The sequence below is a fragment of the Urocitellus parryii genome, chromosome 14, assembly GCF_045843805.1.
Source record: "Urocitellus parryii isolate mUroPar1 chromosome 14, mUroPar1.hap1, whole genome shotgun sequence".
Classification (NCBI taxonomy): domain Eukaryota; kingdom Metazoa; phylum Chordata; class Mammalia; order Rodentia; family Sciuridae; genus Urocitellus; species Urocitellus parryii.
In genome coordinates, this window is record NC_135544.1 from 59,967,205 (window position 1) to 59,990,209 (window position 23,005).

Sequence of the window (23,005 nt, forward strand, 5' to 3'; positions counted from 1 at the left end):
TAATGCTGTGTCCTGACTTGAGTGGCAGGTATAGGAACCCACACGTGTGACAAGTCTACACAAGTGTCGATGAGTGCGTGTGAAATCGTGGGGGTGCCTGTGAGATCAGTGCTCAAGGGAGTGTCAGTTTCTTGGTCATGTCCCAGCTCTGGAGTTTTGCAGAATGTTACAGGTGACAGAAGTTATATGGGACACGCAGGGTTCTCTCTGAAGCAGGCGGTGAACATCCAAGGTGAGCTCAGGAAGCCTGTTTACTGTGTGTGCGTACATCATCCTGGGTGACCTTTCTCCAGGTGTCAAAGTCCTCTGATGTTGCCAATGTCCCTGTGCCTGTAAGAACGTTTTCCTGAAGGACAGCCCAGACATCGTGAGGCGCATTCACACACTTACCTGCCTCCTGTTCTGCAGAGACCAACACGCTCGTCCTCATCAACGATGAGAGAAACTCATTAGGTGTCCACACCCACACTTGATAAAAACTGTCCCCGAGGCTACACGGAGGCTTGGCATGCTTCCCTAGCCTCTCCGTCCACCTGTGCCTCTGTCCTCCAGCCAGAGCACCCAACTGGGAAGAAAAGAAAAAGCAGAGAACAAAGCAGGAACAATCCAGGGGTGCCCGGGCCATCAGTGTCAAACACACGGCAGAAGCAGGGCCCCTGACACCATCTCCCACCTGCACTGGCAGATAAAAACGAAGTCCAGAAGTGGACACGTGGACAGGTGGACATTGAAATCGAGTTTCAATAATAATCCTGGTGAGCTCGTTTAAAGAAGATCTTGATGCTATACAACAAGAAAATCAGTAAGAATAAATATAAAGAAAATTGCAACTTGAAATTTTCAAGTTTCAAATGTTTTTGAATTTAACAGTCACCAGTTCCTGTGGATGAATATGTCTTAAAAACTTTCAATGTAAAAAACACACAAAGTACACACAAAGATGGAAACCAAAATAAATCACAAAGAGCAAATGCATCAGAGCGTCCACCACCTGGGAAAGAATTAAACTGCAGTCACGGCAGATGCCCCCCTGCACCCTGCACTCTCCACCCCTCACGTCCACCCAGAAATAATAACAAGGATTTTATGGCGTTTCGTTTTTACATTTTTAAAACCTAAGCATTCAGTCCTAAAGGGTAGATTTGATGTCTACTTTAATTTTTGGCCTTATGTGAAGGAAATGGTATGGATTTTAGTCACTACTTGTGACTTCTCTTGGAAAACACTGTTTTACTCAAATTTAAACATCATTCATGTACCTCTAATTCATCCTTGTTACAACACGCATTTCCACTGTGTGCACAGTCCACTCTCCTAGCTAGCGCGCTGAGCGTGACCTACGGAGCAGGACACGTGGAGGTCACCCGTCACCCGTCAGTTCATTGCTGTTGTACCTCATTCAGTCATAGTGAGTGGCCCCTCACAGGCTCAGTTATTTTTAATGGTGAGCTCTCTGTTGTATGTAAAAGGTTTTAGGAATAATTCACAGTGTAAGAAAATGTTATCCCTCTCAAAGAAGGATTTGAATCTGTTCCTGTCTGCAACCAGAGGAAATCAAGGGGGGCCCATCATCATTTGTAGGTGGACAGAGAGAACTGACAGTCAAGATGGCAGAGTTGGGTCAGCTCCTCTCTTCACTTTTTCCCTATTTCTTTTAACATCTGCCCTTACCTGCCATCAACAGAATGCTTAGGGGATTCAGATACTTATCACTAATCCTCTTAAGGAACAGGGGATATCGTGGGCCAGAGGCTGATTTGTGAGTGCCACCATATGAATGTGTATATGAAAGGTCACTCGCCGTGATGAGTTCTGATCCCACTTCAAAATGACTCAAACCTTGGAATCATCTCTAGAAAGGAATCTTCAATTAATATTTGGAAAGAATGTTTACTAATGTATAACCCATTGCTTCTCTGATAACCTAATATCACTGTCACTCAAGGAAACATGTAGCCAAGTCATTTCAGAATGCCATGAAGATGAGCCTGTCTTTGCTGGCTAGCAGTGTGTGCTCCACAGCTCCAAGTCCATGCAGCCTTCAAACAGCAGTTAGAGACACGCCAGATGTTTCTTCCACCCATTCAGATAGCACAGGGACGTCAACCCACAAAACAACCAAGTCTCAGGGTCCCTTAGGAACATGAGAATCATTCAGTAGAATGTTGGTAGATTAGACAGTAACGCTCACACAGCTGATGCCACCATGTTCCATGAACTCCTAAAACTCCAATCAGAAATTGAGAGTGTGTGCCCTGGCTCTGACCTGCACTGACCCATCGTCGTGGAATTAGGAGGCATTTCAAGAACACATCTAAATTGGTCAGAATGCATAGCTCCTCCTTGGTTAGGCAGAGGGAACTGGGTCTTTCCTAATTTCAGGTCCCCTGTATGCCTTGGAGATAGGGGACCAAATGGCCCACCCTTTCCCCAGCCCACTGCTCAGGCCACTTGCTCAGTCCAGCTCAGGAGCCAAGGACCTGCACATCTCGCAGTGACCATGCGGCCTGGGCACTGACCTGGTCTGCCTGCGAGTGTGCTCGTCCCCAGCCCCCTCGGGGGATCTCCCTCTGGTCCTGCTGGCTGTGTCCTCCAGGATTCCACGTGGCCAGACCAGATGCAACTCGACTCTGTCACAATCAGCCAACAGTTAGGGAGGGCAGAGCAGAATGAGAATCGGGGTGATCTCACCCCAGCCGTCAGTCGGAGGTTTTCTGTGGAACTCTCTGCATGGTCGGAGGAAAGCAGAAGTCCTGACCAAATTTTTTCTATTGAGATTGTCCATCCTGTCAATCCAGTGAATCCGTCATGAACAGGTATCTGCAAAACAGAAGCTGCCAAGCTTCAGAGGGCCTCCTGCTGCCTGCGCAAAAGTAACCAGTGGTTCCCGCGCTGATTATGGGAAGATGGGTTGGCTTTGCCTCTGGTAAACCGGGGACGGGAGACGGCAGAAGGGTGTCAGCAGAGAGACTTTGTTTGGATTGAGGTGCGGTGGCAAAGACAGGAGAAGATGTAAGCGGTTTAACAGGGAGCGGTGCATCCCGCGGAGGTCACCGCAGAGCCGCAGTGGGCTTCGCTGGAATCCGGGTCCCGGAAACAGATGCAGACAGGGACGAGTGACTGGGACAGCTGGAATCCCGTGTCACCTGGAGCACAGCACTCCCTCAGGATAGGACTGCTCCTCAGAGCACACAGGGAAAAGACCAGGGTAAGAGAGACCTTGGCTAATGATGGATAGTGAAGGGGGATCCTCAGTATGGCCAAAGACAATGGTGGCACTCACAGTGGACCAGCCAGAGAAGGGTCCTGTCCGGGGAGCTCAGTGCCTGGGTCTGGACTCTGCGAGGGAGGTCACACCGCTGACTCTACCCAGTGCTCCACACGAGGTCTTTGTTCAGTGAATGCTGTCGTAAGTGTGCGTGCAGGGAGAAAGGTGGGTGAAGGGCACTAGGAAATTAACACATTGAGGTACTGTAGGGATACAGGGCGGCCATTGTAACAGGTCAACCTGAGACTCTCAGTGACTCAAAATGTTGGAGGTTGATTTTCTTTTTCAGAATTTTAAAAATTTATTCTCATTAGTTACACATGACAGTAGAATGCATTTTGACATGTTATACATGATGGAAGACAACTTCTCATTCTTCTGGTTGTACATTAATTACACTGGTCATGTGACCATACAGGCACACAGGAAAGCAATGTCCAATTCATGCTACTCTCTTTCTCATTCCCATTCCCCCTCCCTTCCCTTCATTCCCCTTTGTCTTACCCGAAGCACTTTGATTCTTCTCTATCCTCCCACCCTTATTGGGAGTTAGCATTCACATATCAGAGAGAATATTCGGCCCTTGAGTTTTGGGGGATTGGCTCATTTAATTTAGAATGATACTCTCCAGTTTCTTCCTTTTACTAGCAAATACTTAATTTGACATGATTTTATCTAATTCATAATTTAATTCTTTTTATGGCCAAGTAATATCCCACTGTGTATATATACCACATTGTCTTTTGTAGGGCACCTAGGCTAGTTGCACAGCTCAGCTACTGTGAGATGAGCACTATAAATGCTGATGTGTCCACATCCTGTATTTATCATCTATAAAACCTATATCCCACCTAGAAAACCAAGTTCTCCTTGACAGCACGGAGGCTCCGTTCCTCATGGTGATCCTGGAATCCATGGTGATCAGCCAGTGGAGGTGGACCATCCACAGAGGGCTTAGGGATCTCCCGGGTGTAAACACCCACCTAACAGGACAGGGCCTGCTGGGGACACGGGGAGATCTGTGTGATTTTTTTCTTTTGTCCTTAATGTGCCTGGCCTGCGAAGAGCAGAGTCCACATCTCCCACCTGCAGCACCCCAAGCCCACGGCAAAGACAGCAGGACATGGAGCTGGACCGTGTGCCAGGGGAGGGCTGCAGGTTGGCAGCCAGCCAGCCGGTCCCTGTCCTCCAGGGACGCGACAGGGGTGAGTCAGAACACCAGGTGACATGGGCTCCTGCGGACAGGGTCCTGCCTCCCTGTGGTCTGTCACAATGAGCTCTTCCACAGACAACATCTAAGTCAATGGAGATAAGCATGCAACTGGGTGTCCTGCCAAGGGCCTGGGATGAGCTGGGGTAAAGGAAGTGACATAAAGGTGACTCCATGCATTTGAAACCCAGGGAGGCCCTGATTGTAAGTGTTGGAATTTCCCCAAGGCTGCACCTCACACAAGAGGAATTGGGGATGGTCTTCTTCCCCAAATAAGGCCAGACCTTCAATGTCTGTGACTGCAGATGATTCTCCTGGAGCACAGGTGGCCACCACCAAAGACCCTGCTGGCAAGGCCGGGTGCCCACTCCTCACTAACGAGCGCTGGCCAGCTCCTGGGCTGTGTTTCCAGCCCACCCCGTCGGCCTCTCCCTATTAATGTGGCGGAAAACGCTGCGTGTACCTGGGACACTTGGCTCATGTCCTTGAAGTCCTGAGCACTTCCTCAGGGGTACCGGCTGGGCTGGGCCTGTGACCCCCACATTCTGCACGGTCTCTCTGAGTGGGTCGCCGAGAACGTTTGGAGAGACAGGAATTTGGCTTGGGCAGCGATATTTCAGCTGCCTTGCTGTGACCTACTGAATAATTGATCAGCAAATAGGGAAAAATCACCAGCCATGAAAATGTGTTGTTCTGAGGCTTTGAAAAGTGAAGCTTATTGCAGGGGCGAGGTGCTGAACCTGGACCCCCCCCCCCTGAGGGCGGCCAGGAAGGCTGACCCACCCCTCCTGTCTGCACGTCTGTGTGTCCATCTCTCATGGATGGACCTGCTCTGGTCTCCATGACACATGCTGGAAAACAAGCTGCTAGAGAAACACGTTCCTTATCTGACCACCTGGGAAAGCCTTAAGCCTTCTCAGATGCAGCAACTCGCATCTGACCAACCAATGAAGAGGGAGGTGGACGAGGCTGTGGTCACGTGGCCACTGTGACGGAGACCCTGGATTGGAAACCAAGGGTCAGCTGCTGGAGGGCACTTGCAGAAACGCTGACTCTGATTTTCATAAATATGTCAGTTTATTTTTCATGGCTGTGATCAAGACATTTACGGGAACAACTGAGAGAACAAAGAGGTTGTGTTGTCATGGTTTCAGAGGACTCCGTCCATGGTTGGCTGGATCCATTGCTCTGCGCCTAAAGTGATGCAGGACATCATGGGACGGACACAGGAGAGAGAGGGAGACAGAGAGAGAGAGAGAGAGAGAGAGAGGGAGAGAGAGAGAGAGAGAGAGAGAGAGAGAGAGAGAGAGAGAGAGAGAGAAGGGAGAGACAGAGAGAGACCTAGAGACAGAGAGAGACAGAGGGAGATACAGAGAGACAGAGAGACAGAGAGACAGAGAGACAGAAAGAGACATAGAGACAGAGGGAGATACACAGAGAGAGACAGAGAGAGAGAGAGAGACAGAGACAAAAAGACGGAGAGACAGAGAGAAAGAGACAGGGAGAAGACACAGTCCCCAGGCTGTTCTCCCAGACACCTACTTCTCCAGCCACATCTGACCTGCCTCAGTTACACTCAGTATCTTATTCAGATTATTAATCCGTCAAGCGAATTAATCCACCAGTGGGTTACACACTCAGAGTCGACAATTTCCCTTCTGAACATGGCTCATTGTCCAACATGGGAGGGTCCTTTCAGATCTGAGCAATAACAAAAGCAATCGAAAACCTGAATAAAAATGGTTTATTTTTTAAACAAAAGAGCGTGGAGGAGCGTTTTGTTCTGGCACCACCTGAGGGGTCCAGTTTCCCTCTCCCTCCGCCCCAGGGCTCTCAGGACAAGGGCCTGGGCAGCCTGCAGGTTCCCCCTCTGGGAATCGGGTGTCTCCTCCTCTGCTGGCAGGGGATGGCCTGGGAACCAGCACCCCAGCTGGGATCAGTCCTCACGGTGGGGACAGTTCTGTGCCCAGGAAGCCTGGGCCAGCACCGCTTTTGGCCACACCTGCCTCAGCTCCAACCTGGACTTCCGCCGTCCAGCAGAGGGTCAGCCCCTGTGACCAACTTCTCTGCTGCCAGCACAAATTCTGAGACAAATGTAACCAGCAGGTCTGGTTAGCTGTTTACTTGGCCTGCTTCCTGCCTCTCCTTCTTACTTTAGTACAACATGAACGGTGAGAGTTTCCTTCAGTAATTCTGTAAACCCCAGAACTTGCCATACGCACGAGCACGTGGTGATGGACTGCCCAATTTCCTAACACGGAAAGAATCTGAGGCATTTTTATGAGCAAGGTGGGTGTGAAAACCACGTCTTGGTAGACTCAAAGATCTGGGGTGCCTTAGAACAAAGGGATCCTCATTGGAAAGGCCTGTCAAGTGGAGGCTGTGGGATGGGTGGATTTTTGACATCTGGAGGAGGACAGATGCTTGGACAGTTGAAGTCACTTGAGGTGCAATCTCTCCTGGACTGAAAGAGAGAGCAGTTTCAGTGAGAGATGAGGTTAATGAAAGGAGGTTGGAGGAGAAAGCTGAGTAGATAGGTAAGACACAATCAGAGCGTGCACCCAACAGAAGTTATGGTCTCCGTTCTTCAGGCTATGGGAAGCCCTTAAAGTTTATGAGCATAGAGGTGCTATATTAGCATTTGCAGTCAATGGAACATCTTCAAATTTCAGTGACTTCCAACACATTTGCTTTGCAGCATGGATCTTCAATCTGCTGGAACCATGATCTCAGTGAGGCCCGCTGGGCTTGCTCCAGAGCCCTGAGGACCTACTTACTGACACAGGTTTCCTCAGTCTTTGGACCAAAATGAAGGGGTCAAAGGAAAACCAGAGTGATCAGCCAAACATGATGCTTCCAGGCCCTGGATGGAGTGGACACCTCTTCTGTCCATCAGAAAAGGCAAGCTACACTCTAAGCCCAGCATAAATGGATGGGAAAGAGATGTTTCCAGTGAGAGATGCTGCAGCGTCACATGACAAAGGACACAGGTGCACAGACAGGACATCGAGGTGGCCTGGGGGTATTTCCCATATCCTTTGTTCCAGACTCTGAAAGGGGAAATTAAATAGGGGCCTCAATATCACATCTGGCTGCTTCCTGTTGAAAAGGGGCAAAGTAGGAGGACACTACGCCCTTCAGAGATCCAGGAGAGAATACGGAGCTGTGGGCTCTCTCGGACGGACTCTTGTAGGATCTCGGGTTTGTGGCTGAAGAACAGGGTATTTGGAAGGAGGCTTGAGGTCATCATAGGCACCTTTTCCTTTGTGTGGTTTTAGGAACTTGGATTGAGAGCACAGAAGGAGAATGTCTCTGACATATTCCTGGGGAGTGGTTTGAGTGGGAAAAAGGTACATTCATACACTGCTGGTGGCACTGCAAACTGGTGCAGCCAATATGGAAAACAGTATGGAGATTCCTTGGAAAACTTGGAATGGAACCACCATTTTACCCAGCTATCCTTCTCCTCCTTAAAAACAGCATATTACAGGGACACACTAACATCAGTGTTTATAGCAGCACAATTCACAATAGCTAAACTGTGGAACCAATCTAGATGCCCTTCAGTAGATGAATGGATTAAAATAATGTGGCATATTACACAATGGAATATTACTCAGTAATAAAAGAGAATAAAATCATGGCATTTGCAGGTAAATGAATGCAGTTGGAAAAGATAATACTAAGTGAAGTTAGCCAATCCCAAAAAAAACATATGGCAAATGTTTACTCTGATTTAAGGTGACTGACTGATAGTGGGGTAGGGACGGGGAGCATGGGAGGAATAGATGAACTCTAGATAGGGCAAAGGGGTGGGAGGGGATGGGAGGGGGCAGAGGGTTATCAATGATGGTGGAATGTGATGGACATCATTATTCAAAGTACATGTATGAAGACATGAATTGGTGTCAACCTACTTTATATACAGAGATATGAAAAATTGTGTTCTATATGTGTAATAAGAATTGTTACACATTCTGCTGTCATGTATTTAAAAAATAAAAACAATTTTAAAAAAACCAAGATATCAGACAAGTGTAGTTACCAGTACTAGCTATGTCTTCCCTGTTAAAGAAAAAATCCTAGAGACAATTGATAATACATCCTAGATATTTTATAGAAACCAATTTGCTGTTAATTGTCTGACCACCTAGAAAAACTTGGGAATTAGTAATTTTAAAGTCATCTTTACTTTCAGCTGTTTACTTTATTTAAATTGAACATTTTAAGTCATGTGAACTAAAAGGTATTTGGATCCATTTTTAATTTTAGATTTTAATTCATGAGTGCTGATTTATCTATATGGCTATTTTGATGCCATGTACATGATATATGGACACAGCACATAGTAGAGGTAAGAATGCAGTGCGTGGGTGCACACATACACAAACAGCAAGAAACCAAGATCCTGCAGCTTTTTGTAGAACTTTATAAGATAAACTTTTCCAATATATTTGAGAGCTAACCCTTTAAAATTGGCCTCTGAGCAAAAAACAGAGTATAAAACCTTCTATAGTTAGATAAAATAAGACTGATCAGAAAAAATATATTAATTTAGGCATGAAAGATCAAATGAGCTAAAAATAGAATTGAAAATAAAAACAGGAGTTCTAAAAAGAGAAAATGGCATGGTGGTAATTAGTAAAGGCGCATGCAGAACATCTTTTTCAGATCACAGTGCACTTTTGGGTCAGATTAGAGTTAATTCAGATAATGAATGAAAGAGTCCTGAAATCCTGGGGTAAAAACGTATATATGAGATCATTTCATTTTTCTCCCCATGCTGTAGTGTTCAGGGAGGAACTCGTTAAGAAAACAGGGTGGTAGAGTGTGAGAGCAGATAATATAGCTGCCAGACCACAAGTGACTTGGATTTAAGAGTGACACTTTTTTCTTTTGTCTTAGCCGATTCCCTGTCAGCCTTGTAAATCTGGCAGGCTCTGTAGGCCTTTGCAATTTACATTGTAAATATGAGCCTGGGGAAGTGGTGATCTAGGAGAAGCCAGGAAGTAATTTAAGTTGCTGTTTTGAGCTTGAGGGGCCAAACCTCATGGGTAGAGCATTTTAACCATGACTCCTTTCCCCAGCTGTAGTCAGGCCACGTTTGTGTGGAGAGAATCATGAAGCATCTCCTTTATCTCCATTGTGACTGGGTCATCCCTACTCTCACTTTTGAGGAAGAGGCTCCCCTCTGAACAAACGAATAAGAACAGGTCATGGGCACCTGTCCCTTTGGCCAGGGGACATCTGCCCATTCCTGGATCCTCTAGGGGTCAGCACTTTCCACCTTTCCTTCCATGGCCTCTGGCTGGGGCTGCACTCAGAATGGAGGACACTAACTAACTTCTTGATAACTGTTTTAATTTGAGGGAGGACATTTGTCAGCCGGTTGTGCCCTTAAAACTCCTTACATGCTCCTTTGGTCCAGTAGGTCCTCACACTCACAGGACCATGATTTCACATTAGGCTCCTCAACTTGAAGTGGGGGGCCAGCCTGTTAGAGCTCGGGGTGCCGTCTCCATAGGGAGAATTAATCAGCTGGATTCCTGAACTGGGGCAGGTGAGGGTAGTTCTACTCTAATCCACTAAGACAGATTTGCACGCCTGCCTCTGTAGGATGACAGGATTTGCCTGTGACTCTGGCAGGCACCAGGCACTCCTGTTTGTGAACTTTCCTTTGTCACCTGCAGCTGCACTTACTTCTGCTGTTTCAGGGGTGGTAATGGAGAAGTGGGCTGGGGGACAGGACCTGATCTAGGGGGCTTATGGAGCAGGGAGTCAGCAAGAACTAGATGTAGAGCAGAGCAAGGGTGGTGTGATGAGGGCCTTGAGTGAAGGGAAGGAACCTCAGGCCGTTTGCCATTTTGTTGGAGGAAATCATCTAAGTCTTGAGGATTTTGGAGTCAAAGGTGCTGAATTCTGAATTAGGGCCATTGACTTAGGGTGTCTAATTTGCCTGATTTAGATTGCCAGATCAGAGTACAAAGCTTTATCAGGTGTTTGATTTTGAGGTTGGTTCAGAAGTGGAGGGTGTTAGAATTATTTATGACTCAACCGAAGCGGGAGTCCCACGGAGCAGACTGGTGGTTCCCATGTGGAGAGGTCAGATGGGGGGGTGGTTGAAATCAAAGCATCCTTTGATATCTCCCACCACCAGTTTCCCCAGAGAATGAGAGAGCGTCCCCTTCTACAATCTCAATGGTGGGGGACCCGGGGTGTCTGGATGAGCCCAAAGGTGGAGGTTCTCAGGCAGGGTGCCTCTGCAGGAGACCAGAACAGATCTCACCTCTCTGAAGAATGAGGACGTGGGTGCTGTGTGCAGAAGCAAAATGGCAGAAAGCAGCCTCTGATCCAGAGGTCTAAGCACAGGGCAGAGCTGGAGAGGAGAAGACGAGATGGGGGGCCTCCAACGCAGTGAAGGACCCGATACAGGCCCTTGGTCAGTCCATGCAGCAATGAGACAGCAGAAACCCAGCCCAAGGATGCGGTCAGTATCAGGTCACACCCCAGCCTCCGTTTAGCCAAAGAGGACTTGGAGAGGGTGAAGGTGTCCTTCGGTAAGGTGTAAAGAAAGAGAGAAAAGGAGGACATAGAAAGAGGGCAGTCGAGGTTGATTAAGACAGGGAGGGGTAAAGGGCCCTGAGTCCTGGCCTGGGTTTTGGCACCAAATGAAAGCAAATAATAGAGAATACACACAGAAAGGCAGTGGACCCGACGGGTCAGCAGTGCTTTATGAAGATGGGCACGTGGCAGAGAGGAAAGGGCGACTGGCTACAGCAAGGTCTGAGTTCTCTAGGGTGCAGAGGGCAGGTCCAGCAGGCCATGTGTCGAGGAAACAGTGTTGGTTAGAGCTGTTGGGGGACCGGGCAGTCGGGGACTCTCGTAGGTAAGGAAAGTCACCACCGCTCAGAGCCCGCTGCTCTCCTGTCTCCTGGGGTTGGTATTCCCACACCCGTCACAACCTTTGGATTAATACACTGGGACTGTGCTGAAAAGTGTGTATGCCGTGAGAATGGGGCCCTCCCGGGGGGAGGGCTTGGTGGCCTTGCAGGTCCTCTCCGTCTTCAGAGCTGTTCTTGCCCTGGGCTTGATGGAGCCTCTCTGCCTGTTGGTTAGAGAGAGCGGGCCTTCTCCAGCCTTTCATTTCCAACCTGCGTCGCTTGTTAGTGGTATGCAATGGACTTCCCATTCTTCTTCCGCCTGAGGAGCTTTGTCTTTTAATTGGAGAGTTTAATCCACTTACATTAAATATATACCTTGGTATGTTTGGTTTCCATTGACACCCTTATTTGTTCTACTTTTCTCATCCACTTTAAATTCACTTTTCTTTCCTTTTTTTTCTTTGCATTTCTTAGTTTTTTTAAAAAAATCCTTTTTTTATATTATGAATTTGTTAGGGATGTAAATACACGAGGTATTACTGGCATTTATTTAAATTCTAAAAATACGAGGCTGCCATTCCTCTGTGCCTTCAGTGTCTACGTACAGCTGTATCAGGGACTTAGAAAGGCTGCTTTGCTAAAAGTAGTGATGCTTTACTTAGGTCTGCAGGTGCCGGTGGGGACTAAAGCTTGGTGTCTCTGCCCTGATTTCTGTCCTCAGATTTCGGCTCAGTTCTTCACGTAGGCATGCCAATAGTTTGAAGGCTGGTCCTCTTGGAACACCAGGTTTATGAGGTCTAAATTGGCCTTGCCTGTCCCATCCCCACGGAAGCCTGATGGCAGACTCACAGCATCCCGATTCAGACCCTGAAGTGGTCCCTGGGAGCCTTCAGCCCTGCCCTTTACCTGCTGGGAGGAGCAGGAGCAGCGGTCCCCTGGGAGCTGACCACCCCTTCCTGGATCACAGGTCCGATGGCCACCACCCTGCGCAGCCAGTGGAGAGTCCTGCTCAAGCTCTCCTCCAGAGCCACCGCAGAGCTAGGGCCAAGAGAGCGACGGGCCAGACCACGGCTGGACCACGATGCTCAACTCTGCAGCCTCTCCCTGCCCAGCTCTTCCCCTCCGCCACCTGGAGACAGGCCTGAGAGCTGGTGCCCACTGGCCTTCCTCGTGTGGCCATACTGGTGGGAATTTATTCTCTGCTTCTTGACATGGCCCTTTCTGTTTGGCTTTTGGGGTGAGTGGCCACACCTGGCTTATTGGGACCCCTGGAGTCAGGATCTCACCAAGGACCCCAGTCACCGAGATGGGGCCAGGGTGGAGAACATTCCCTCTCGCCTACACACTGGAGGGTCTCCTGCTCTGGGGGTCACCAAGGCTCTCATTCTTCCTGGGGTCTAGGTTCTGCACCAAGCCCTCCTGCTCTCTGGGAGTCAGGCCCGCACAGCGCACGTGGTTGTGACCCGGCCACGGGGGTTCCAGCTGCGTGTTAATGCAGGGATATTCAGAGGTGAAACTGCCACAGGAGAAGACATGTCTCTGGAGAGAGGTTTGAGGGGCTCCCAGAGAGAAGGGGGAACTTGACTCAGGACCAGTGGGTTCCCAGCACCTGAAAAAGGGCTTCAGCAGGTGCCAGTCAAACAAACAGACGGAGATTTATTCACAGCAGAAGGTTCACATTCAAGGGAGAGCGGGAGCAATCCCAAGAGAGAGGCCTTGGGCGTAAAGCCAGGACCACACACGTGTTCTAGGGAGAAGGTGACCTCTCCTGGGGGAGAGGCAGCACGTTGGTGTGGGTTAATATTTACAGAGGCCAGTCCTGGGGGCTGGGCTGAGATGGGGCCCGGGTGGAGCCACCCAACTTTGCCCCAGTTTTTCCTGTGGTTCCCTTCGTGATTCAAGGCTGTGGGCGGGGCTCCTGCTCTGTGGCTGCAGGTGTTCCGGGGGCTTCCTGCATTTCCCTGGTTCATGGGTGTGTCCTGAGGATCTGGCACTTCCTTCGAGACTCTGTATCTCTCTTTTTTCACAAATTCTTACCTTAAAACTATCAGATCATGCGGGCTGCACCCTCAGCACTCCTTCTTAGTCTGAGTGGTCTACCTGGGTGTAATGTGGGTGGGTGGGTCTGGCTGGAGCAGGGTGGTCACAGGGCGCATGCCCTGGAAGGTGCACCTTCCCGGCCCCTCTCTGTCTCTATCTCCCATGAGCTGACCAGTGCTCGTCTGCCAGGCCCCTCCACCTCTATGTTCGGCCCACCTTGGGATCACAGCAGTGGAGGGCAGTGGCTGACCCTGGATCCACCCTGAAACCTTGAGCCAAAATAGACTTCCTCCTGGAAGTTCCTGTCAGGTATTTTGGTCACAGCAACAGAAAGGTGACTGACACCTATGTCCAGCACCTGCTGAGGAGTGAAGGCTCCGAGCTTGCACAGCAGCTCCCTGACGCCAGCGAGGTTTGTCCTCAGGGACCCATGCTGTGTTGGCCTGGAGCTAGAAGCTCCCCACAGCTCCACTTATGGATGGGCTTCTTACAAACATCTCAGCTCAGAGCCGAGGGTCAGCAAAGGCCAGAGAGAGGCGGGTTTTCATACAGACTCACTGGGCAGTTCTTGCCTCCCCTTGTGGCCTCAGGGCCGACTGCCCTGCAAGGTCTCGCTGTGGCCCAACACACGTTTACTTTTGTAAACTGTCTGTTCTCAGCAGGGGCGTTGCTGGCCAGGGCCGACTGTCCATGTGTGTGTGTGTGGGGTGCCCAATCTCTAGTGCATTTCAGGGAAGGTGCAAGAGGGGGTGGAGAGGTGGCCCGCCTGGTGGCCAGGCCTCACAGCCACCTGAAGAACAGAAGGGCATGGAGCACCGTAAAGTCAGGAACACACAGCTCTGGAGTCAAGCACACGCTCCTACACCACCGCAGGGCTAAGGGAGAAACCAAAGGGAAACCAAGACTGGCTAACAGCGCTGGGAGAGCAACAAAACCAAGAAACACAAATAAAAACGGCACCGGACACTGGACAGGGAAAGCAGACGCAGGCACAAATGAACTGCCTCCCCGTCCCTCCAAGTTCCATTCAAGGCACATCTGTGCCCAGGCTCCCACGGCCTCGCCTTGCCTGCTCATGCTCAGCATCGGATCCGTCTCTGCCTGGTTTCTCCCCTCAAACTCTTCTCCAGTTCTCTGTCCTTCCACCACTGCCCACTCCCTAAGGCCTACCTTGCATGTGCTCTTCATTTTCCACCAGCTGCCAGGAAGTCCTTGTCCAAAGGGTCAATTTTTATGCAGAAATTGGATAATGTCACTCTTCTGCCTAAATCCTGTGACCTGCTGAGTTGCCTCAGGAGACACTGCAGGTCCCAGGCCGCCCACCTCTAGGACAGGTCACGCGCTCCCTGTCACGCCTGCCTGGCTCCAGCACACTCCCTTGCACAGGCCCTCCCTGCTGCTCCTCCCTACAAGCTCCAGTCTGCTCCCTTCCCTGTGGGCCCCCTGCTCCCACATCTGAACAATGCCGTCTTCCGCCCTGTCTTCTTGTGGCCTCTGGTTCTATCTTTCATAAAAACTGTGATGATTTTTAATCTGTGCTTACTTTTCCCGGCTCAGACTCTGGGTTCCATGCAAACAGTCATGTCTGTGGTCCACCCTTGACCTAGGAGGCCTGCCCACCCTGAGCAGGTACTGGGCCCAGTCTGTGTTGCTGAACTAGGAATTTGCTAAGGAAGCAGTGAAGCTGGGAATGGTTCATGGAAAAAATCTTCCCTACGTGAACTTGAACTTGACTGGACATAGCTGAGGAGGGCAGGTGCAGCCAGCCAGGTCTCAAGGGTAACATAAGCAAAACCCTGGAGGTGGGCCACGGTGTCCCCAAGACAGTTTTCTGCCCTAGCCACAGTGTGCTGGTCCTGTGTCTGTCCTGCTCAGTCCAACAGGCCACAGGGTGGGCAGGAGTCAGCCTGTGACACTGACACAGCCCTGGGGACACTCCTCAGCATACTGTCTCCCTCACCTGCTCTGCACACTCCCGGGGACCTCAAAACACAGGTTCAGCCAGGCTACACTCCTGTGGAAATCCACATAGGAGCCAAGTGGGGGCCTTGGTTCACGTGGCCCTGGAGGCACGTGGATGGATGCGGAAGGTGCTTTGGGAACAAGTGGTTCTCAGGACAGATCACATTGGCCCTGGTGTGCCCACAGACACTGGCCCGATGGCTTCCTCAGTAATGTCAAGGATCAGCAGGCTAAGCATGGCCAGTGAGTCCCAATTAAGTCTTCACTAGATAAAAAGATTGGTCATCTCCACCACTGACTGTCCAAAACAGTCCCTGAGAGAATGGACACCAGTTCTACTAATTAGAAACACAGAAGTGGCCACCCTGCCTGAGAAGCCCTCTCTGGGGCTGAGCTGGGCAGAGCAGGGTGGGCATGGGAGGCAGAGCAGAGAAGAGGAGAGGAGTCTCAGGAGAGACCCAGGGGCTCTGTCCAGCCTGACTCATATTCTGAACTCACTTGAGCAGACCCTGCCTCCTGGCCTTCTGGTGCGTGCCAGCCAGGGCCTGGCATTTACCACCCTGGGCACAGATGGTGCCTGTGACTGTGGCCAGACGGTGATGAGCCCCGTTCCTGAGCCCCGAATGAGTCAATTCTCTGATTTCTTTCACCAAAGTGGTCCAGGAGGCCACACTGAGGCAGGGACATCTTCCTTAGATGATCTCCTAGGCTCTGGGGTGAGCACAAAGCCCTGAGGTTACTGGACATTTGTACCCAGGGATGGCCACTTGACCTCAGCCACCCCTACCCAAGGATCTGGTTCTAGCCTCGGTTGGCCTGTCTGTGAGCAATCAGGAGGAAGACCTGTCCAGGGGAACACCAACAGCAAGGGTTTCCCCAGGAGAAAGGCCACAGGGTGGGGTCTGCTGGGGGCCAGCAGCAGTGACAGTCTGGGGGCAGGTAGGGGGAGGCCCAGCCTGAAGGGCAGCAGAGAAGATGAAATCCTTCATTCCACAAGCACTCGCCTGGCAGACACAGCTGCCGCAGAGGCCAGGCTGAGGCCAGAGACGCCGATCCCCATTTCAATGCAGTCGCAGAGCTGGGGGTCATTACCACCGAAGGTTATTATCACAAAGGTCAGCACCACTGAGGGTCAGTAGCCCTGAAGGTTAGTACCCCAGAGGGTCAGTACCACTGAGGGTCAGTAGCCCAGAAGGTCAGTAGTCTGGAGGGTCTGGACCACTGAGGGTCGGTACTCTGAAGAGTCGATGCCCTGAAGGTAGTACCACTGAGGGTCAGTGCCACAGGCAGTGCTGTCAAGGCGGCCTCTCCTCCGGGCTGGGTCAGGCCATGCTGAGGGCTGCAGCACAGACAGTGCTGTTCCCAGCGTTTCCTCCTCCTGCTCAGTCACACGGGTGTGCGGGGCCTGGCTTCCCGTCCCCGCTGTTGGAAGTGACATGGTGCTTTTGTGGTTTGATGGTCGGGAAGCTCTCGAGGTCCTGGAGACTCTTGTCAGCGTCTGCCTGCTTTCCCGTGGCAGTGTGTGGCTCTCCCGGCCAGGCTGCAGCATGAGGCGGGGATCAGACCTGGACAGCCAGTGGAAGGAGACTGGCAAAGGAAACCGTCAATGGGGCAAGTGCTGATTCCTGCTCTTCGTTATTTGTGGATTTACTAAAAAGAATGGTTGCCTAAGTGTTGGCTGTTATTTCTTTCTATGATTAAATATGACAGAATGAGGTTTATAGGATTTAAGTTTAGTTTCCTATAAATTGATTCCCCAAACTGAAACCTACATTTCTAAAAGTAAAAGGCGAAACATAATCAAAGCTATGAATTAGTATTTTTTTCCAAAAATCCCATTCAGTGGCCATCATCTAGAGCGTCTATTCTTCACTAGGACCGTGGTACTTCCTGGAGTGAAGATCCATGGAGGTGCTTGGCCTGGCTGAGTGCAGAAAGAGCTCTGGTCTGCAGCAGCCGCCCAAGTCCTGCCAGCCTCGCTCAGACCCAGGGAGTCAGCCCAGGAGCCCAGGGTCCAAGGTGCCATCCCTGCAGCCAGTGTCACATGGGAAAAACCCAAATGAACCTGCAGCTTCACTTGCTCTCTGTGGACTTGAGAAAATCACTAGCTCTGGAGGTGACCCAGCAGGAGAGGCATTGTTGGCCCCTGGCTGGCTTTGACATAGATGACACCTCTGTCCTGCGGATCATGAAGAGGATGGCGGTGGCCCAGTCACCCCCAGGGACCTGAAGATGCCTCTGCTGGGACATGGGCTCTTCTTTGTCCTGCAGGCACCCCTGGGTGACTGGATGGAGATGAGGAGGCCTGGCCTCCCTGCCTTCTCATGATGTCTGTCTCCTTCACTGATTTAACCTCAGGTCAGGTTCTGCCCAGCTCTGCAGGTGGACATGAGGATCACTGGAGAAAGGTTCTGTCCAGCACTACCCTGCAGGAGGGTGACCTTGACCCAGACTTGGTTAGCCCATCTTCTCCCCCTCAAGTTTAGAGACACCCACCAGCCACCGTGACTGGTGACGCAGAACAGGAGAGGAGCAAGGAGAGGTGGCTCTGGGTGCCTGGAAGAGCTCCAGCAGTCCCAGAGAGGCCCCGATGGTCCCCCTCTTTACCAGCTGCCCCCTCCCTGTGATTCCCACAGCACCCCAGAGTCGGGAAGCAGAGCTCTCTCCTCCACCCTGGGCCTCTGAATGAAGCCTCGCCTCCTCCCACACGTGTCCCCTGACATGGCTTCTCTGTGGGACAAGAGTGCACAATCACCCTGAAGAGCCAGGCTGTAATTGTGTCACCGTTTCCAATCTAGGACCCCAGTAAGCCCACTGTGTGCCTCAGCCAGTCCCGGAGGCCCTCCTGGGGGCTCTGCAGTCCAGGCCACAGCCTCCCGGGCCACCTGGAGCCTCCCCACCTGACTGCCTTCCAGTCCAGGCTGAGAGCATCATGGCGGCCACTGCCCACGCCCCCTGCCCTGGTTGTCATGGTTGGTCCCCACTCATTGCCACACCTGAGACAGTCCCATCGATCCTTCCTCCTCCACAGCCACACCTCCAGAAAGGGACCTTCTCTCTCCCCACCCCAGAGGCTCTGCTCCGACTCTGTAGGAGTGAATGGTGCAGAATGGGCAGCACCTTGGGTGGAGACTCACCTTGACTCCTGACCTCAGTTTCCCTAAGGCTGGGAGTCGAGCGCGGAGGCTGGGGGCTGGTCTTCCTCAGGCACAAGACTCCCGAACGCCCCTTGGAAGACTGGGTGTAACCTGATTGTTTGGGGAGAGGGAGAAAAATGCACTCTTCACATTTTGAAGATTTAAAAGAAAAGCCCCCCTGGCCCTCAGGTTTCAATGACTGGCCAGATGGGACTCATACCCTTGGGACTCTCAGGTGGACAAAGTTGGGTCAGGTTCTGGCCCAGAACCACTGCTCTAGGAGATGAAAAAGCCAATCAAAGAGATGGATGGATGTTTGATCCCAAGTGGTTGTGCACCTGGTCAAGGTTACCGTGGAGGAGCAGGACCATCACTCCTTGGGAGCCAGGTTAGCAGAAGCACTAGGGATATCAGCCAAGCCCCAGCAAGATAATCCATTAAACACCGCCACCTGGTGGCAGCAGAAGCAGCAGCAGCAGGAGGACAAGCAGAGTTGACAGGTCTGCACAGGGCTCAGCTGTAGGCAGAACTCAAGCGGGAGACCCTGAGATGCTAATGATCAAGCAGGAAATTAAAAGACACATCCATATTTCATAATGAGCTCAGGGACCGGTTTACCCGATTTACATGCAAATTCTCCTTTGAGGTGGATTCCTCCAGCTAATGAAGAGCGTGGGGGAATACCTTTCTGTACAGGCTATCCTAACAGTGTGTGGGATTTCACAACAAGTCAGTGAGTTTCAAAAACTAGGCAAAAGACCTCCAACTGAACGACTTTATCAAATAAACTGGAGATAAATGTTGCAAGTGTGTCTGGTAATCAAATTCAATTATAGCATTTATTTGGAGTCTCATCATAACCATTAATGATCACTGAGAAGTTAATTTTGCATTATCCATAAGAGCAAAGTGTTTCCTAAGCAAACAAATAAACTCTCTGAGGGAAGACACACTTGGGATAAACGTTTGCAAGCATTTTTAGAGTTGGTAATTTTAATTTACATTTTTTCTTAACTTTTTTTTTCTTTTTAAGTATCCATTCAGTGAATTTCTGAAATATACTTGGCTATGTGTTAATTCTTGATATTGTTATGTGATGTATTTTTTAATTAACTGGAAAATAAAATGGTAAAAATAAAATTCTGGAATTTTTATATACAAGTACTTTGTTTTCAATTACCAAATGTTAAATTGTTGTATATAAAAATTCAAAACTTCAAGCCCACCTATCTTGGTTTTTGAAGACTGATACATTGTAAGTAACCTCTAGCTGAAACATTGAAAAGAGGGATACTTTTTAAAATGTAAGGTACAGGTAACTCTTTGGTTTTAAAAATGGGCAGAACAGTTTTGAATGATGAAATAACATCTATTAAAACAGAGATCACATTTATAGGGAGAAAGAATTTGCTTGAGAACCAGCATGGGAGCCAGTGGCCGCACATGGGATTAACAGGTGAGAAACCATGAAGTTCTGTCCACTAAGGACCTGGTCTCTGTGCGTGAATGGGAGAGTCAAGTGTTGGAGGTCTTCGACCTGCAGGTTAACAGACATTTAAAATTAAACCCTGGAGTGCAACAGTTTTCATCTCAAAGGGCAATGGAGATGGAAAACTGGCCTTGTAGCTATTCAGCTGTCCCGCAGGATGTCTGCAGCGTCCCTGCCCCGCCTCTGGGCCAGTAGCACCGCCCCCTCCCCAGCCCTGACAACCCAGATACCCCCAGGTCCAGCCAGAAGTCTCCACGTGCAAGCCCTGGTTCACCTCTTAGTTCTACCTGCAAGTCACAGGAGAACCTCGAGGCCTGTGCTGTTGCTGTCCTTATTTATTACAATGAAACATGAGATTTAAAGAGGTGAGTCACTTTCCTTAGGCAAAACCGATAAGAAATATGCAAGGGCTGTAATGCGACATGCATGGTTCTTAGATCCATCAACCCCTGAGTTGGGTTCACTGGGAGCATTTTCATGGATTTCATTGGGTTTGGAAGAGATGGATGGTGACCAGTCCAGGAGCTCCCCAGGCCAAGGCTGGGTCCTGCCGTGACTGGAGAGCTGGCAAGGATGCCCGGGATGGAGGAGGGGTCTGAGCATGGGATCTAAAGGACAGGGGACCCATGGCGTCACCTTCTGGAGATGTCACCTTCTGGAGCCGCTGCCGCCAGGTGGTGGGTTCCAGCGGTGTGCGCCTCCCTGTGGCCACTTCGAAACGCCAACTCCGAGGGGCAGGGCCTCCTGGAGTCGTTAGTTTTTCATTTATTGCTTCTTTGGGTGTGATGTGTGTGCAGTCAACACCCAGATCAGGATGAATATTCAGCTTGGGGAGTTTTGAAAACTAGGCATCCACAGAAAACAAATCCGGACCTGCCCAGGGTGTGAGCAGAGTTCCATCCTCTTCCCTTCAGGGTCCCTCCAGAAGCACCGGCTGCCAGGCTCCGCCCCTCACCTGCGTCTGCTCAGGGAGCATCCTCCAGGGGACGTCTGTGCTGAGACCTCCTCTGCCCGGCTCCTTTGCTGGGCCTACTGCACTTGAAACTCTCACGTGACGTCAAATGTCAGCAGGGACATCTCCTCTGTACTCCTCGGGTTGGGCTGTATGGAAATACCGCGATTTGCTCCTGATTTCCTCACTAATGAGCTCTTGGGCTCTTTCCAGGGGGAAGCTATGGTAACAGGGCTGCTCTCAACATCTACCCTGGAGCCTCTTCTGCAGACACAGGCTTTACTTCTCTTGAATGGAGTCACAGACGAGGGGCTTCAAGGTCATGAGCAAGACACATTTTGACTTTCACTCAGTTTGCCATCCCAGATTGGAGGATGAGCTGCTCCTGCCACACCATCTCACTGAGCTCAGCGCTGCCCGCATCTCTGCCTCACCCAAGGCCCAGAGGCCGCCTCCTGTGCTCCCTGGCTCCCGTCACTGCAGGTGTTTGTACCCCTCCTGTGAAGCTGTTTTCAGGCAATTTCCCCAGTTTTCCCCTCTTGGGTTTTCTTCTATCGTTGTCTTGTAAGAGTTGAGGAACTTTCTTCTTTCTCTAGATTTCATTCTTGGTAGATACATACATGGCAGAGGTTTTTTGACTTTTTTCTTCCAGAGCCTGTGACTCACCTATTTCTTTCCTAATGGTTGACAGCGGAATTTTTAAATTTCAGTGAAAATGAATTTACCCCTTTTTATTGTGTGTCTTCTCTAAGTTCTTTTTTTTCTTTGCCTTTTCCAAAATTGTTATGTTTTTCTAAAGCTTCAGTCATCTTATACTACGTGCAGCTCCTGATCCCTTTCAAATAATCTTTGCGTATAGAGTTAGGGGTGTCCCTTCCTCCTCTAGTCCATACAGGCACCTGGCATTGGGGGAGCAGTTGTCGCCTCATTCCCACGGGTCACCTTGGTGTGTGAGTCACACATCAGCAGCCCATGCAGACGCCCTTGTCCCCACTGATCTGCGAGTCTTCTCTAGCAGCAGTAGTGCACAGCCTGGCTCCTGCGGTGGACAGAGGCCGGCAGCTTTGCCCTGCGTGTCCCGATGGCTACTCCAGACCCCTTGCATTTCCACACAGCCTCTCAGAACACTCTGGGAGGACCATGCCGGGGGTGGTGGACTCTACTGATCAAGGTGGAGAGGACTGATTTCTTACACATATTCATTCTTACAAACCGTGAGGTACAAGCCATGGAATGACCCAGCTACGATGGTGGGACTTGACAGTCTTTCACTTTACAGTGGGAAAAGAAGGCAGGACAGCGGAATGGCCGTGTGTTCCTCCGCCCAGGAGGGAGGCAGGCCCCGGGCCTTGTTGGACTTGCTCCCCTGTCCACTCACACACAGGGCAGGAAGCTGCTGTGTGTTGGGTAGAAACCATCCTTCCAGCCTTGGATCTGGATGTTCTGCAGGTAGTGACACCTGGCACGTGACTCTCCTTCTGGGCATCGAGGTGGGCCCTCTCTCTGGTCACAGACGCCACCCGGTCACTAGCATCCCCACCCTCCAGCTCTGCTGCCAGCGCTCCCCGGGCCCAGTGTGAGCTCACCCGTGGTGGTGATCCTGCCGTCCCCTCACTGAACAGCACCCAGTAAAACACCCGAGATATTCAGACTCTGTTTAAATTTGCAGTGCGTCAGATGGTTCTGCCCACCTGAGGGCCAGTGGGTGTTCTGAGCCTGGGTAAGGAAGGCTGGGCTTACTGCGCTGTTTGGTGGGTCAGGTGTGCTGGACACCTTCAGTGTCCAGTGTTTTCAACTTAGAATGGGGTTTCAGAATTCAAAGGAGCCTCAAAGGAGCCGAGAACACCTGTCGTCTTCTTCTCCACTCTTTAGGTCATCTTTAACTTTCCCTAGCATTTATTTAGAGTAATTTCTAGGTTATTAATTTTTTGCTATGTTATAAAACTGTATTTTCCAGAAAAATTGCTAGTGTATAGAAATAAAATTGATTTCCATAAATTATCCCTTTCTGCGATCTTACTGGATTCATGTTTATAGTTTATTTTCAATGTGTTAGGAGGATTCTC